This window comes from Chiloscyllium plagiosum, chromosome 3 (genome assembly GCF_004010195.1).
Source record: "Chiloscyllium plagiosum isolate BGI_BamShark_2017 chromosome 3, ASM401019v2, whole genome shotgun sequence".
Classification (NCBI taxonomy): domain Eukaryota; kingdom Metazoa; phylum Chordata; class Chondrichthyes; order Orectolobiformes; family Hemiscylliidae; genus Chiloscyllium; species Chiloscyllium plagiosum.
In genome coordinates this window covers 115,103,339-115,117,270 of record NC_057712.1, presented here as the reverse complement: position 1 = coordinate 115,117,270, position 13,932 = coordinate 115,103,339, and the positions used below count along the sequence as shown (strand labels likewise).

General features: G+C 43.2%; 1 protein-coding gene across 5 annotated transcripts in view; it reads left to right on the top strand.

The window, feature by feature from the left end:
- Window positions 1-3,268: 3,268 nt before the first annotated feature.
- The window catches only part of LOC122548458 (tyrosine-protein kinase Fyn), a 271,949-nt gene continuing 261,285 nt past the window's right edge, over window positions 3,269-13,932 (top strand). For 2 of the 5 annotated variants that reach the window (XM_043687161.1, XM_043687162.1), the window contains exon 1: window positions 3,269-3,368. The gene's annotated coding sequence lies outside the window, so the exon portion shown is untranslated. Of the gene's footprint in view, window positions 3,373-13,932 lie in introns of all 5 variants that reach the window. The other 3 variants (XM_043687155.1, XM_043687157.1, XM_043687156.1) reach the window with 3 other exon arrangements.

The following is a 13,932-nucleotide window of genomic DNA, read 5'->3' as shown; positions in this document are numbered from 1 at the left end:
TGAGTATAGAAGCAAAGAGGTTCTTCTGCAGCTGTACAGGGCCCTGGTGAGACCACACCTGGAGTACTGTGTGCAGTTCTTGTCTCCAAATTTGAAGGAAGACATTCTGGCTATTGAGGGAATGCAGCGTAGGTTCACGAGGTCAATTCCTGGAATGGCCTTACCTTACACTGGAATTACCTTACACTGAAAGACTGGAGCGACTGGGCTTGTGTACCCTTGAGTTTAGAAGACTGAGAGGGGATCTGGTTGAGACATATAAGATGATCAAAGGATTGGACACTCTGGCGGCAGGCAACATGTTTCTGCTGATGGGTGAGTGCCGAAACAGAGGACACAGCTTAAAAATACGGGGTAGACCATTTAGGACAGAGATGAGGAGAAACTTCTTCACCCAGAGAGTGGTGGCTGTGTGGAATGCTCTGCCCCAGAGGGCAGTGGAGGCCCAGTCTCTGGATTCATTTAAGAAAGAGTTGGATAGAGCTCTCAAGGATAGTGGAATCAAGGGTTATGGAGATAAGGCAGGAACAGGATACTGATTAAGGATGATCAGCCATGATCATATTGAATGGTGGTGCAGGCTCGAAGGACAGAATGGCCTACTCCTGCATCTATTGTCCATTGTCTAATATTCTGCACCCTCTCAAATATCCTTGATCCTGGCACCAGGAAGGCAACACACCATTCTGATTTCTCACTGACTGTGCCTCTTAAACAGTCCCTTATCACAATCAATCACTTGGAACCTGACATACCCCTTGTTACATTACAGCCAGTCTTGGGACCAGAAACTTGGCTGTTTGAACTGCATTCCCCTGAGAGTCCATCACCCCCTACATTTTCCCAAATTGCATACATTTTGAGATGGGGATAGCCACAAGAGACCCCTGCACTGCCTGCCTTCCTCTCCTACATTTCTTGGCAGTAAGCCAACCGCCTGGCTGTATCTGCGGCTTTTCTCCCTTCCTATAACTGCCATCCATTACACCCCCTAGCTGCTGTAAATTCCTTATTGCCTCTAACTGCTGCTCCAAACAATCCATGCAATCCAATAGGATTCGCAATTAAACACACTTACTGCAGCATAATCATCAGTAACATGGAAATTCTCCCTCATCTCCCACATCCGACAGGAAAAGCACATCACTGGACTAAAGGCCATCTTTGCACTTTAACAATCTATATGCCCAGAAAATAGCACCATTTTACTGCTCTAAAAATCACTGCTCCAGGCTGACGTACTTCCAATGTTTTATATTTTAAAATTTTAATCAAGAGGCAGAAGTCAATAATACATTTAACCAGAGAACCCACTCTACTCATTATTAAAAGAAGACAGCCAAGGTTACACTTAAAAACTATGCACTTATCTGCTCCTGTGCTGTGAACTCTCCCACACAGGTTCCTCCAAGGGCAGCTGTGAAGTTCGCTGTTGTTAATTTTTTTTAGACACACTCCAATGTCCAGAACTCAAACAGCAAAGGCAGCAGCTATGCAGGTTCACTGCTGCCTCAGACAGCAGTGTAGGTTTCTTTCTCTCTCTCACTGGCCGTATGGTCTCTACACTTATCTCTCCTCCTCCTGTAAAAGTGCAGTTGTTTTAATCTTTTTTTTCCCCCAAAGTTCCAAAACAATGCAACAGCTTATAAAATAGCAATTACTGCTCCTGGGATTGAGAAAATCAGCTCCAATATCTGTCAGGAGCTCGTACAGCCACACTTTTTCACACCTTACTGCAACTAATTCTGGTCGCCAAGCATACAAAACTCATGATCAGGAAAATACCAGAGAGGTCAGTCAACTCTGCCTCATGTTGGAGCATCATGAAAAGGCATATAGCCCCCATATACAACCAGCCACACATTTTCTTGAGCAAGGTGAAACCGAAAGAGATAAAAATGGCCATTAAGGGAAAAATTAACCCTTCACACCCTTTGCAGGCCATCACAACCCATCCGGGAGATCATGTGGACCAAGTGAACATTTTAAGAACAATACTTATCTCCATATGATGTCATCTCTGCTGTAGTCCAGAAGTAGGAGAAAGTGAGGACTGCAGATGCTGGAGGTCAGAGTCGAGAGTGTGCTGCTGGAAAAGCACAGCAGGTCAGGCAGCATCCAAGGAGCAGGGGAATCAATGTTTTAGGCATAAGCCCTTCATCAGGAATGAGGCTTGTGGGCCGGGGCTGAGATAAATGGGAGGGGATGGGGTTGTGGGGAAGTAGCTGGGAAAGCAATAGGTGGATGAAGGTGAGGGAGAAGGTGATAGGTGGGGGGTTGAAGTGTTCAGCCACGGGGCGCTGGGGTTGGTGGGTGTGGGTGTCCCAGAGATCCGCAAGAAGGTGTCCTGTCTGCCCAATGTAGAGGAGACCACATCGGGAGCAACAGATATAGTAGATGACATTGGTGAAGCTACAGGTGAATTTCTGACAGATGTGGAAGGATCCCTTGGGGCCTTGGACGGAGGTGAGGGGTGTGGTGTGGGTGCAGGTTTTGCACTTCCTGCGGTGGCAGGGAAAGGTGCCAGGAATGGGACCTACCATTGGTCTCTCAGCCCCGACCCACAAGCCTCCTTCCTGATCAAGGGCTTATGTCCGAAATGTCGATTCTGCTACTCCTTGGATGCTGCCTGATCTGCAGTGTTTTTCCAGCATCACACTCTCAACTTGGTCAAGTAGTAGTTAAACATCCTTTTGAAAATAATATAGAGCCTCAGCAACCACCACACGAGTGCTTAATACTCACTGGCAAAGGAACCACTTAAAATTGAATCCATGTCTATTCTCACATAGTTTACACTCATGGTCTCTCATTTGTTGAGCTGGAATACTTTTTCATCCAGCCCTTATCTAGCTCCTTCATTATTTTGTACCCCCCCCCCCCCCCCCCAACACCCAATAGATCTCCTTTCAAAGTATCCTGCTCTGAAGTAAATAGAGGACCCTATTCCAACCCAATTGTATCCTCAGCAAAAGGGGCACCCCATTCCAATCCCATTGTGACGCCAGCAGGAGACCCATTCCAAACCCATTATGATGTCAACAAGAACAGTGGACTGCATTCCAGCCTCAGTGGGACGTCATCAGGAGGAAAGAACAACATTCCAACCACATTGTGGCGTCATCGGGAGGAGAGAACAACATTCCAACCCTATTGTGAGGTCAGTGGGAGGGGAGGACGCCCCATCCCAGTCCCATTGTGATGTAAGCCACTGCGATACCCTCCGCAGTGACGACACTTCCGTGCTGACATCAGGTTCGGTTGCAGTACCAAGTTGGTATGAGAGGGCGAGCCTGGTGACGTCAGAGGCACTCAGTCAGCCCCAGACAGAGGGGTTGTGAATACAAAGCTGGAACCTTCATTCCCGGGTAGGTGAGAGCTTGTTCTTATATTCTCCTCTCTGTGCTATTGAAAATAAGAAGGTTGCAGTTTGATTTGAAGTTTGCTTGCAGTATTGCAGAGGGAGGTGCCTGTGATTTGTGTGTGTGAGGGAGAAGGGCTGCAGCAGATTTGCTCACAACACATTGACTCATTCTCCATGTAATTGTCACCCGCACCTCGCGGGTCTGCACTGTGTGCCGCTTAAAATGAGCTCTCGGATGTTTTCTTTTCCCACAGTTCAACCTTTTATTGCCGTGAGCTTGCTGGTATTCTGAGATCTTTAGCTAAAAGAGGATTTCTGATCTGTCCCGAGGATTGTATTGGGCGACAATTTCAGCCGGAACAGCCTTTCATTCTGAAAGCTTTCAAGTCCCGTTATTAATCTTGTAAATCAAACATCGGACGGCTGGAGGATCCTCCAAAGAAAAAAGCCGAGCAGTTAGATATGTTATTCCTCTCCCTCCCCCTTCCTCTCTGCCTTCCCTCTCTCTGGCACTGACCTTATTTTGAAGTGTTCCTTTATAACAAAGCTGCTACCAAATATCAATAACAAACACTGGGCTGTAACCGCAGTATGAAGTCTCCAGACTCTCTCTGCACTTGCCAGTTTGATATCTTTTTAAAATAGACAGTTTTTATGCTGTTACATTGTGTTACATTGTTTTCCACTCCATCATCGAAAGCTTGTAGCGGAAAAACCCTGCTATATTTGGTAAGCAGTGCACCAGAAATGAATCCGACACTAGTCCTGCTTATCTACATTTATTGAAAAAGGGTTGGTGAGAAAGCTGCCTACTCCCTTCCCTAGTTCGGACTGCATTCAGTTTCTTCCCTAATTAAACGCTTTCTTTCAAGCTTTAGCTAGTTATGATCCACTTTGTAAACTGCGGTTTACCCTGGGTGCGCTTTCCTCTTAAGTTCATGACCATTTGCTGTGTTTTGAGTCTGATGTTGAATCGAAAATGTTGGTTTGAAATACTCTTCTTTCGCCAAATTCTACTCGCGAGTTCTCACTCGCCCTCACCCCCATTGTTAGAGACCGAGTTGTATTAGAAGTGCATTAGGGAGCGGATATTGGTAGCCCAGACTGTCAAATGGGCCATTTGGTGCTGTCATAGCCTTATACAGGTGTAACTACAGGGTGCACATCATTTGTGCTCTTTCCTTCTTTGTTGGGATTTGATAAAATGTTACTTTTTCTCTCCCTCAAAGCAGCCTCTTATTTACACGCTGTGTTCACAGAGCCTTTATTATAGACTCAAAATCTTTTACTGTTACAAAGCTGTGCTAGATTCGTACTTTGTGGAATCATGTATATAATGTTTCTGTGTGAATTAGGCAGGGAAAAATAGTTTAATAAAACATTTCTACAAGAGCATTTCTGGGCACCATGTGGGACTCTGTATAAGGATTATATACATTATCAATGTGCATATGAGTGAGTGAATTCTAATTTGATGTGCAGCCGTTGTATGTGTTCTCTGGGAGGCTGATACTGCTGTAGAAACACTGTTGTTTTTATAATCTCTCGTTTAACGGCTGAATGGTTTGGTAATTTTTAATGATCCCACAGTCACGATTCCAGCAATACTAATTCAAAGTAAAATGAAAAGTAACAGGTTCGGGATAAGAAATGATGACTCTACATTCACACTATCCTGACTTGGCAATACATTGTCATTCTTTCAGTGCCGCTGGGTCAAAATCTTGGAATTCTCTCCCTAATAGAATTGTGAACCTATAAAGCCATAAGATATGGGAGCAGAATTAGGCAATTTGATTTTTGAGTTTGCTCCACCATTCATTCATGGCCGATATGTTTCTCAACCACACTCTCCTGCCTTCTCCCCAAAACCCCTAAAGCCCTTACTAATTAAAAACCGATCTATCACTGTCTTAAATACCCACAGCCTTCTTTGGCAATGCATTCCATAGATTAGGTACATTCTGGCTGAAAAAACCCCTCCTCTTCTCCGTTCTAAAGGGTTGTCCCTTCACTCTGATGCTATGCCCTTGGGTTCTAGTCTCTCCTACAAGTGGAAATATCTGCTCCACATCCACTCTATCCAGACATCTCAGTATTCTACAAGATCTCCCCTCATCCTTCTGAACTCCGCCAAATACAGATCCACAGTCCTCAGCCGTTCCTCGTATGACAAGCCCCTTCATCCCTGGGATCATTCTTGTAAATCTCCTCTGGACCCCATTCTTCATCAGATACAGAGCCCAAAACCACTCTCAGTATTCCAACTATGGTCTGACCTGAGTTTCATAGAACCTCAGTAGTACATCCCTGTTTTTGTATTAGATTAGATTCCCTACAGTATGGAAACAGGCCCTTCAGCCCAACAAATCCATACTGACCCTCCGAAGAGTAACCCACCCAGACCAATTCCCCTACCCTATATTTACCCCAGACTAATGCACCTTTCACTGTGGGCAATTTAGCCTGCACATCTTTGGATTGTTGGAGGAAATCGGAGTAAACCTACACAGACACAGGAAGAATGTGCAAACTCCATACAGATAGTTGCTAAAAACGGGAATTGAACCTGGGTTCCTGGCGCGGTGAGGCAACAGTGCTAACCACTGAGCCACCGTGCCCTCATGACATGAATGCTAACATTGAATTTGCCTTCCCAACAACCTAACTGCCAACTGAATCTGCGTATAAATCTTAGGAGAATCCTGAACCACAGCTCCCAAGAACCTTTGCACTTCAGCTTTCCAAAGCCTATCTCATTTAGAAAACAACCTGTGCCTCTGTTCTTCCTACCAAAGTGCATAACCTCACACTTTCCCACATTATATTCCATCTGCCACTTCTTTTCCCACTCTCCTAGCCTGCCCAAATCCTTTTACAGCCTTCCCACTTCCTCAACACCACCTTTCCCTCCACCTATCTTTGTGCCATCTGCAAACTTAGCAAACCATGTGCCCAGTTCCTTTGTCCAGGTCATTAATGGTATTATGTTAACAATTGTGGTCCCAGTCACTGGTGATTTCACTAGTCACCAGCTGCCATCCTGAAAACATCCCTTTATCCCTACTGTCTGCCTCTGCCAGTCAGCCAATGATCTATCCATGCCAGTACCTTGCCCTTAACACCGTGGGCTTTTAACTTATTTAGCTGCCTCCTGTGCAGCACCCTGGCAAAGGCCTTCTGGAAATCCAAATAGATCACATCCATTGACTCCCCTTTGTCTAACTTGCTTATTAACTTGTCAAAGAATTCTAACAGATTTGTCAGGCGTGACTTCCTTTTGACAAAGCAGTGGTGATTCAGTCCTTTGTAACTATTCTGAGTACTCCGCAATCCTAAACTTAATATTGGACTCTCAAATCTTACCAATGACCAAGGTCAGGCTAACCAGCCTATAAATTCCCCTCTTCTGCCTCCCACCCTTCTTAAACAGAAGTGTTACATTGGCCATTTTCCAGTCCTTTGGGACCCTCCCCGACTCCAGTGAATCCTCTAAGAACACCACCAATGCCTCCACAATCCCCTCAGTTATCTTCTTGCAATTGATTTAATTTCATTTCTCACTAACAATGCAGTGCTGATCCCCCTGCCTGTCATTTAATTAGGATATGTTAGTTTCCAGCCTGGCTCCAGTTACAACCACATCTCTGTGATACTCACAATGTCCTACCTACCAATTTCAATCTGTGCTCCAAACTAATTTGCCTTGTTTTGTATGCTGTATGCATTCAAGTACAATATGATCAGTCCTGCATTGACTGTCGCCTTTCTCCTAGTTATCCCTTTTATCTGCTGTGCCTGAAGATAGATCCCTGAGCCTTTCTGTCCCACAAGTGCACACACGTGCACACACACCTATCTTAGTTCTATCCACAGACCTTAGCTTTAATAATACGCCAGCATTGCCCACATCCCATGAACAAATAGAAACGAAACTGTAGTGACTGGAAACTATTTATATTTAGAAGCCCAGCCATTGTATATTTTAAAAATCCTGTATGTATCTGTGCCACTTAAGACAGGAAGTGACCTTGCACCCTTTTAACTAAAAAAAATGTCAAATTAGGGCAAACGTTTGCAAAGACCAGAATATGAAGAGTGAATATGAAGAGTTCCACAGAAAAGGATGGTTCTTCTGACAAATTTGGACTGGTATTTATCTGTCACATAATCCATATGGTTAATCCCAGGTGCTCCCTCTTTCCTCATTCCCTTCTATTCCTCAACCATCTATCTAACTTATTCTTCAACATTGACGCTATCTCTAATTTCACTCTCAAATTCCTGTGGTGCCTTTCACAGCCTCACAGTCTGGCATGGGGTTTGCTGTTTGAAAGGGTTTTCCCATTCTCTGCCCAAACTTTCATTCATGTTCTGGACCCATCACTGACTGCGAACAGCTTATTTCAGTCAATTCCGTTACATCCCTTCTTCACTCTGAGCACTTGTAACAAGTGGCCCTAATTCCAAAAACATTTTTGTTTGTATTTGTAATTCCACAAGCCGGGCTGCATCCTAGAGAAATTGCACCTCTTGATTGCCTCCAGATCTCTTCCCGAAATCCTGAGCACAAATTTACAAACAGTACCCCGGCTGCAGTCTTTCCAATGTTACCAACATTCGCCAGTTCATTTTGCAAGGGGTGCAAGGAAAAAGCATTGAAAATGTTGACAAGTACAGTATTTGTGGACTGACATATGAAGAAAGACTGGATTGCTTATGATTGGATTCACTGGAGTTTAGAAAAATGAGAGGGATCTCATGGAAACCTGCAAAATTCTAACAGGATATGGAGTTCAAAACTAGAGGGCATATTTTTAAGGTGAGAGGAGAAAGATTTGAATGAGACCTGAGGAACGGTCTTTTCACACAGAGGATGGTTCGTATGTGGAATGAACTGACAATGTGGTAGGTGCATATACAGTTACAATATTTAAAAGGCACTTGGACAGATACATGAGTAGGAAAGGTTTAGAGGGATATAGGCCAAACGCAGGCATTGGAAATAGTTCAATTTGGGAAATTTGATTGGTAAGGACAAATTGGACTGAAGGGTCTGTTTTAGTGCTGTATGACTCGATGACAAGGAGAATGTGGGAAGTATGTTCTCAATATCTTGGGAGTTCAGAACCAGAGCTCACTGTCTAAGGATACAGGCTAGGCCATACAGGAATCACATGAAGAGAAATATCTTCATCCAGAGAGTGATGAGCATGTGGAATGGTCAGCTACAGAAAGCAGCTGCGGCCATAGCGTCGAGTATTTACAAGGAGGAGGTAGATATGATTCTTACGTCTAAAGGGAACAAAGAGTGTGGAGAGAAACTAGGAGTTGGATGGTCAGCCATAATCATGTTGAATGGTGGAGCAGGCTCGAAGGGCTGAATGGCCTACTCCTGTACCTCTTTTCTGTGTTTCCAAAGAAATCAACATGTCTTTGTCAACCCATGAAATTCTCTGGAAAAGAAAATAAGACCTTGCTGTCTTCCCATGCCTCTGCTTCAAGCATGTATTTACACTCACCTTCAGGGATGGTCAGTGCCTCAGCTATTCCCTGTAACTGTGGTCCAAACTCAAATAACTCGGTGCCAAATGCAAATGAATAAGTTTTTAAATCGATAACCGATGAGAGCAAACCAATTCAAGTCTTGTTTGTTATCAGCTTTGAAGCCTCCAGTGGGACTTTGGAGGTAGTTTATTTTACTGCTGGCCAGCCAGAATAAATGTTAAAGTTAACTTTAAAAATGCACCTTTAAGTCTTGATTGAGCAGTTGATGAAAGTAAGCATTGAATTTAGTTTTTAAATGTGCTTTCCCTGTGCATGGCTGGGTTAGCTAGCTAGCTTACCACTTTACTACCTGGAAGGGGATGTGTAACTGATCCTGGCTGCTGTTGCTCTAAGGGCTATAAGGACTCTGAAGGTGATGAGTGTCGACAGCTTCAGCCTAGCTCTCTGTGTAGATCCATAACACAAAAATGAGCAGTTAGTGTGAAAGCATAATTTGTGCCAGTTTTTGCAAAGATTCACTGTGAACAAATAAATGGTCACTAAATGGGTCTGGCATTGAGTCTGATTCTGGACCTTCACACATTGAGGCTAGTTTATAAGGAGCCTGCAACCAAACAGAGCCATTGAGCTAAAACAATGAGCTCAAGAGACAGATGAGAATGAGAGGAATAGAGTAGTTGATGGGAATTAGATGAGGAAGGAAGGATGGATGGAGAAGCATGGATCCAATGGGCCAAATGGCCTGTTTCTGTGATATAAATGTGTTGTCAGTAATTGACTAAAGTATCCATTTGGTAAACAATAAATTGCAATGCTACTGTTGATTTTCCTGAACTGACAAATTACTATTGGTCATTCATTGAGCATTTCTGTTTTGGAAGTGATTGGCTGTTGTTGTAATTTTTGAACTTCTATCTACTGAACATTGACCAGGTTACTGCTAGATTTCCCCCTTTTTTAAAAAACAAGATATTAAGTAGGAGTGCTGCTTCAGCAATCTGATTTGATTATTGTATGGTACAAATCTGTGGCTGATTTGCTCCATTCCACTTCCTCAATAAGTGAATGATGATTGAAAACATATTGCTGTTATTGGAATATTGCAAATTAAGTTTGTATAGCAGCCTTTTTATAGTCAAAATTATCTATTATCAAGTAACAACTGCAAGGGTTTTGCATCACGTACCAACATAATGTTATTTGCATTGCCTTTCCTGTGGGAGGAATTGGATTGTTGTGGTGAATTAAGTGCAAGGTGCATATCTTGTAAATCACAGGATTTGTAATTTCCACCAACTCATGACCTTGAATTTGCAAAGGTTAAAAAAAAAAATTATGTAGCGTACCTTGATGTTAAAATGCTTCTGCGTTAAATGTGTATTCACATCTCTTCCATTGCAAAGCGTGAGTTCATAGAGTCAAAGAGATGTACAGCACGGAAACAGACACTTCAGTCCAACTCGTCCATGCCAACCAGATATCCCAACCCAAACTAGTCCCAACTGCCAACACCCTGCCCATATCCCTCCAAACCCTTCCAATTCACACCCTCTCCTTTCGACATTGTGCTGTATAAATATTGGGGAGGCTGATTGTTTGATCAAAAGGTACTATAAAGTATTTTGATGGCTGATGGTGGATCTGTGGGCTTTTCTTAAAGCAGCAAAGACTGGGGCAAGAGAAGAACTGATTACTATGCCCAATGTCTCTGCTTCTGAAGAGGTTGATGAACATGAGGTGGTTAACTGCCATCCAGTACTTCACTCAGGGGCCATTTAGGGCTTTGAAGATGGGTGTTACCAAACAGGTATTCTAACTGAACCTTACCCAGTGCACACCATGTCCCTACACATGCACTTTCCAGTAGATGACTGCAAAATGGACTGTGATAAGTTAGAAGGCACAGCTTTGATGGGAAGCAAAGCAGGGATAGTTGTAAATGAAGTTTAATGTAGGGATGTGTGAGGTAAACTTATCTTGAACTTATGGAAGATAAATTGGTATATTTCAAAATTATAATAAAATAGAAGTTTAAAAAAAGAGGCATTTTGGGGTTCAGCTCCAGAAATCACTAAAGGTGAGGTGAACGTTGGCCAAACACAAGAGGTCAACTCTTTCTGAATTTCACAGAGTACAACAGAAACTAAGGGGCTGTGCAGCCTGGAATTTTAGAATTCCTCAAGATTCCAAGAGGGGCTGACTGGGTTGACAGTGAGAAATATTTCCAGTAGCTTGGGGATCCACAACTGGGAGACATGGTCAAAAACATAGCGAGGTCCCAACCATCGTGCAATTAAGAATCAGTTTTGTTGAAGGATGGTTGAAGTTTGGGGCTCTTGTCTTCACAGATGGCAATTGATGCTGGATGAAGTATTAAATTTGTTAGCCATAGGTACTAAGTAATATGGAAGAAACGTGGGTATTGGGAAATGGTTAGAGATGGGTATTGGAAAATGGATAGAGATCCATTATGTTTCCATCAAATGATGCAACAACTTGGCCAGCTACATACATTTCTCTTATTCCAATGTTTCAAAGCCTAACAGAATATTGGTCTTTACCTCAAAGAGCTGGAAACCATAGGGAACAAAGTATTCTTCAGTTGGACCAAATCTTAGTCAGACCCCAGCTGAAGTTCAGGTCAATTTTAGACACTGCACCTCCAGAAGAATATTTTGGGTTTCAGGATCTCCACGTTAATACACCAAAGGTTAAATTTTAAAGGCAGCTTTGGCTCCTATTTCCTTGGGTATAGAGGATGGATGGAGATCAAATTGAGGTGTTTAAAATGATTTGTTTCATAGAAACATAAGACCTGAAGGAGGCCATTCAGCCCTTCGAGCCTGCTCTAATACTCATCATGATTTTGGCTGATTGTCCAACTCAGTCGCCTGAACCTGCTTTCTCCCAATAACCTTTGATCCCATTCACCCCAAGTGCTACATCTAGCTGCCTCTTGAATACATTCAATGTTTTGGCATCAACTACGTCCTGTGGTAATGAATTCCACAGGCTCATCACTCTTTGGGTGAAGAAATGCCTTCGCATCTCTGTGCTCAGTGGTCTGCCCCATATCCTCAGACTGTGACGCCTGGTTCTGGACGCACCCACCATCGAAAACATCCTTCCTGCATCTACCCTGTCTAGTCCTCCTAGGGTTTTATAAGTCTCTATGTGACCCTCCTTCGTTCATCTGAACTCCAGCAAAAAACAGTCCTCAGCTAGTCAATCTCTCGTCATATGTCAGCCCCGCCATCCCCGGAATCAGCCTGGGAAACCTTCACTCCCTTGAGAGCAAGAACATCCTTCCTCAGAAAAGGAAATGGATAGATAGACAAGAAATCTGTTGCATCTGGGAAAATCTGGAATGAAACATCCCAACCATAAAATGAGTGCTCAGCCATTAAGGAGTGTACTTGAGAATCCATTCTTCACCAATAGGATAGTGTAAGTCTGGAATTTGCTCTGTTGTACAACTCTGGAGTCAAGGGCGGTTGAAGTATTCAAGAACGTGATTGATCATTTTTGTTTCCCAGGGTAAGGATATCAAGGGGTGTGGATTAGATGCTGATAAACCATCATCTAACTGAATGAATGGTGGAGCCAACCTCTGGAGCTGGACTGCCCTTTGCTATTCCTGTGCTCAGGAGCTTGAGCTCCTATGTCAACAAAGGAATGATGGCATTGTCTATAGCCGATGGCCTCACTGAGATCAGTGAAGCCAACATGGACTGAATTGACGCCAGGAATTGCTGATCTTGCGTCTCTATTGCTGCTTTTGTCAGTCCTGTAAACAGCAATGGTATCTTATTGATTCTGTGCTGTAGGTTGTCATGACCAGTTTTGTAGCTTTCTAACCTACTTAATTGTGATTTCTGGAAGTGGGGGCAGGGGAGAAAGAAGGTACTGAATTTTGTCACTGCAACTTTTACGAAGTATTTTTTACATTGCAAAGATAGGCTGTTATTTTACAGCAGGGTCAGAACATTTCTTGACACTGAATAAATTGGTACAGAATAGTTCACAAAATGGAATGATGTTTGCATGTCATGGTTTGTAATTTTAATTTAGTGTGCACGCACGGTGAAATAGCCAAGATATTCAATGTGAGATACCAACCAGATCTCTCGACAAACATCATATTTGTCCCAAGGATTTTCAAATCTGGAGGACCCTTGGAACTTACAACCAGCAAAGCTTGAGTAGTGTAAACATACAGGCCCTCTAATCTCTCAATGTAACCAAACAATTCTGTTAGCTAACTATAATTTTTAATAAAATATTCAATGTGGAATAAAACTGCTATAAGTCGCCATAAAACGAGTGGAGTGTATGCAGGGATTCTTGGTCAGGAGTAAGTTGGTGTTACTCAGACATGTTCATGTGACATTCAGCCAGAATTTACAATCTGTAAACCCAGCTGCTGCTTAGAAATGAAATCAAAGGAGGATTTTGTTGGCTTGAACAAAGTTGATTGATTCATGGGATGTGAGTGTCACTGGCTGGGCCAGCATTTGTCGCCCAGCCCTAGTTGCCCTTGAGAAAGTGATGGTGAGCTATGGCCTTGAACTACCGCAATACAAACTGGGAAAAAGTGAGCTGTGTCCTGCATGGCAGAACCTGAAGAACTCATTTATGTCATGTACACAGCAATGTTGCAGCATGTTACCTTGTACACAGCAATATTGGAACATATTACCTTGTACACAGCAATATTGCAACATGTTACCTTGTACACAGCAATGTCAGAGTATGTTACACTATAGGTATTATTTTCATGGTTGAAACTGTGGCTGTGAATTGTCACCTCTGCAGTCAGACCAGGCAGAAAGCAGTCAGGAGAAACACTGTTTTGACTCTGAGGTTAAGCAGTTCTAAGTAATATTTATCTGGACCTTTTTACAAAAGCCCTGAAGTAAATGTTCATTTTTTAAATAATATTTGTTCCACAGCATCAAGGACTGGTTAAGGAAAGAGATATTTCATAGAATCCCTACAGTGTGGAAACAGGCCCATCAGCCCAACAAGTCCACACCGACCCACCAAAGAGGGACCCTCCC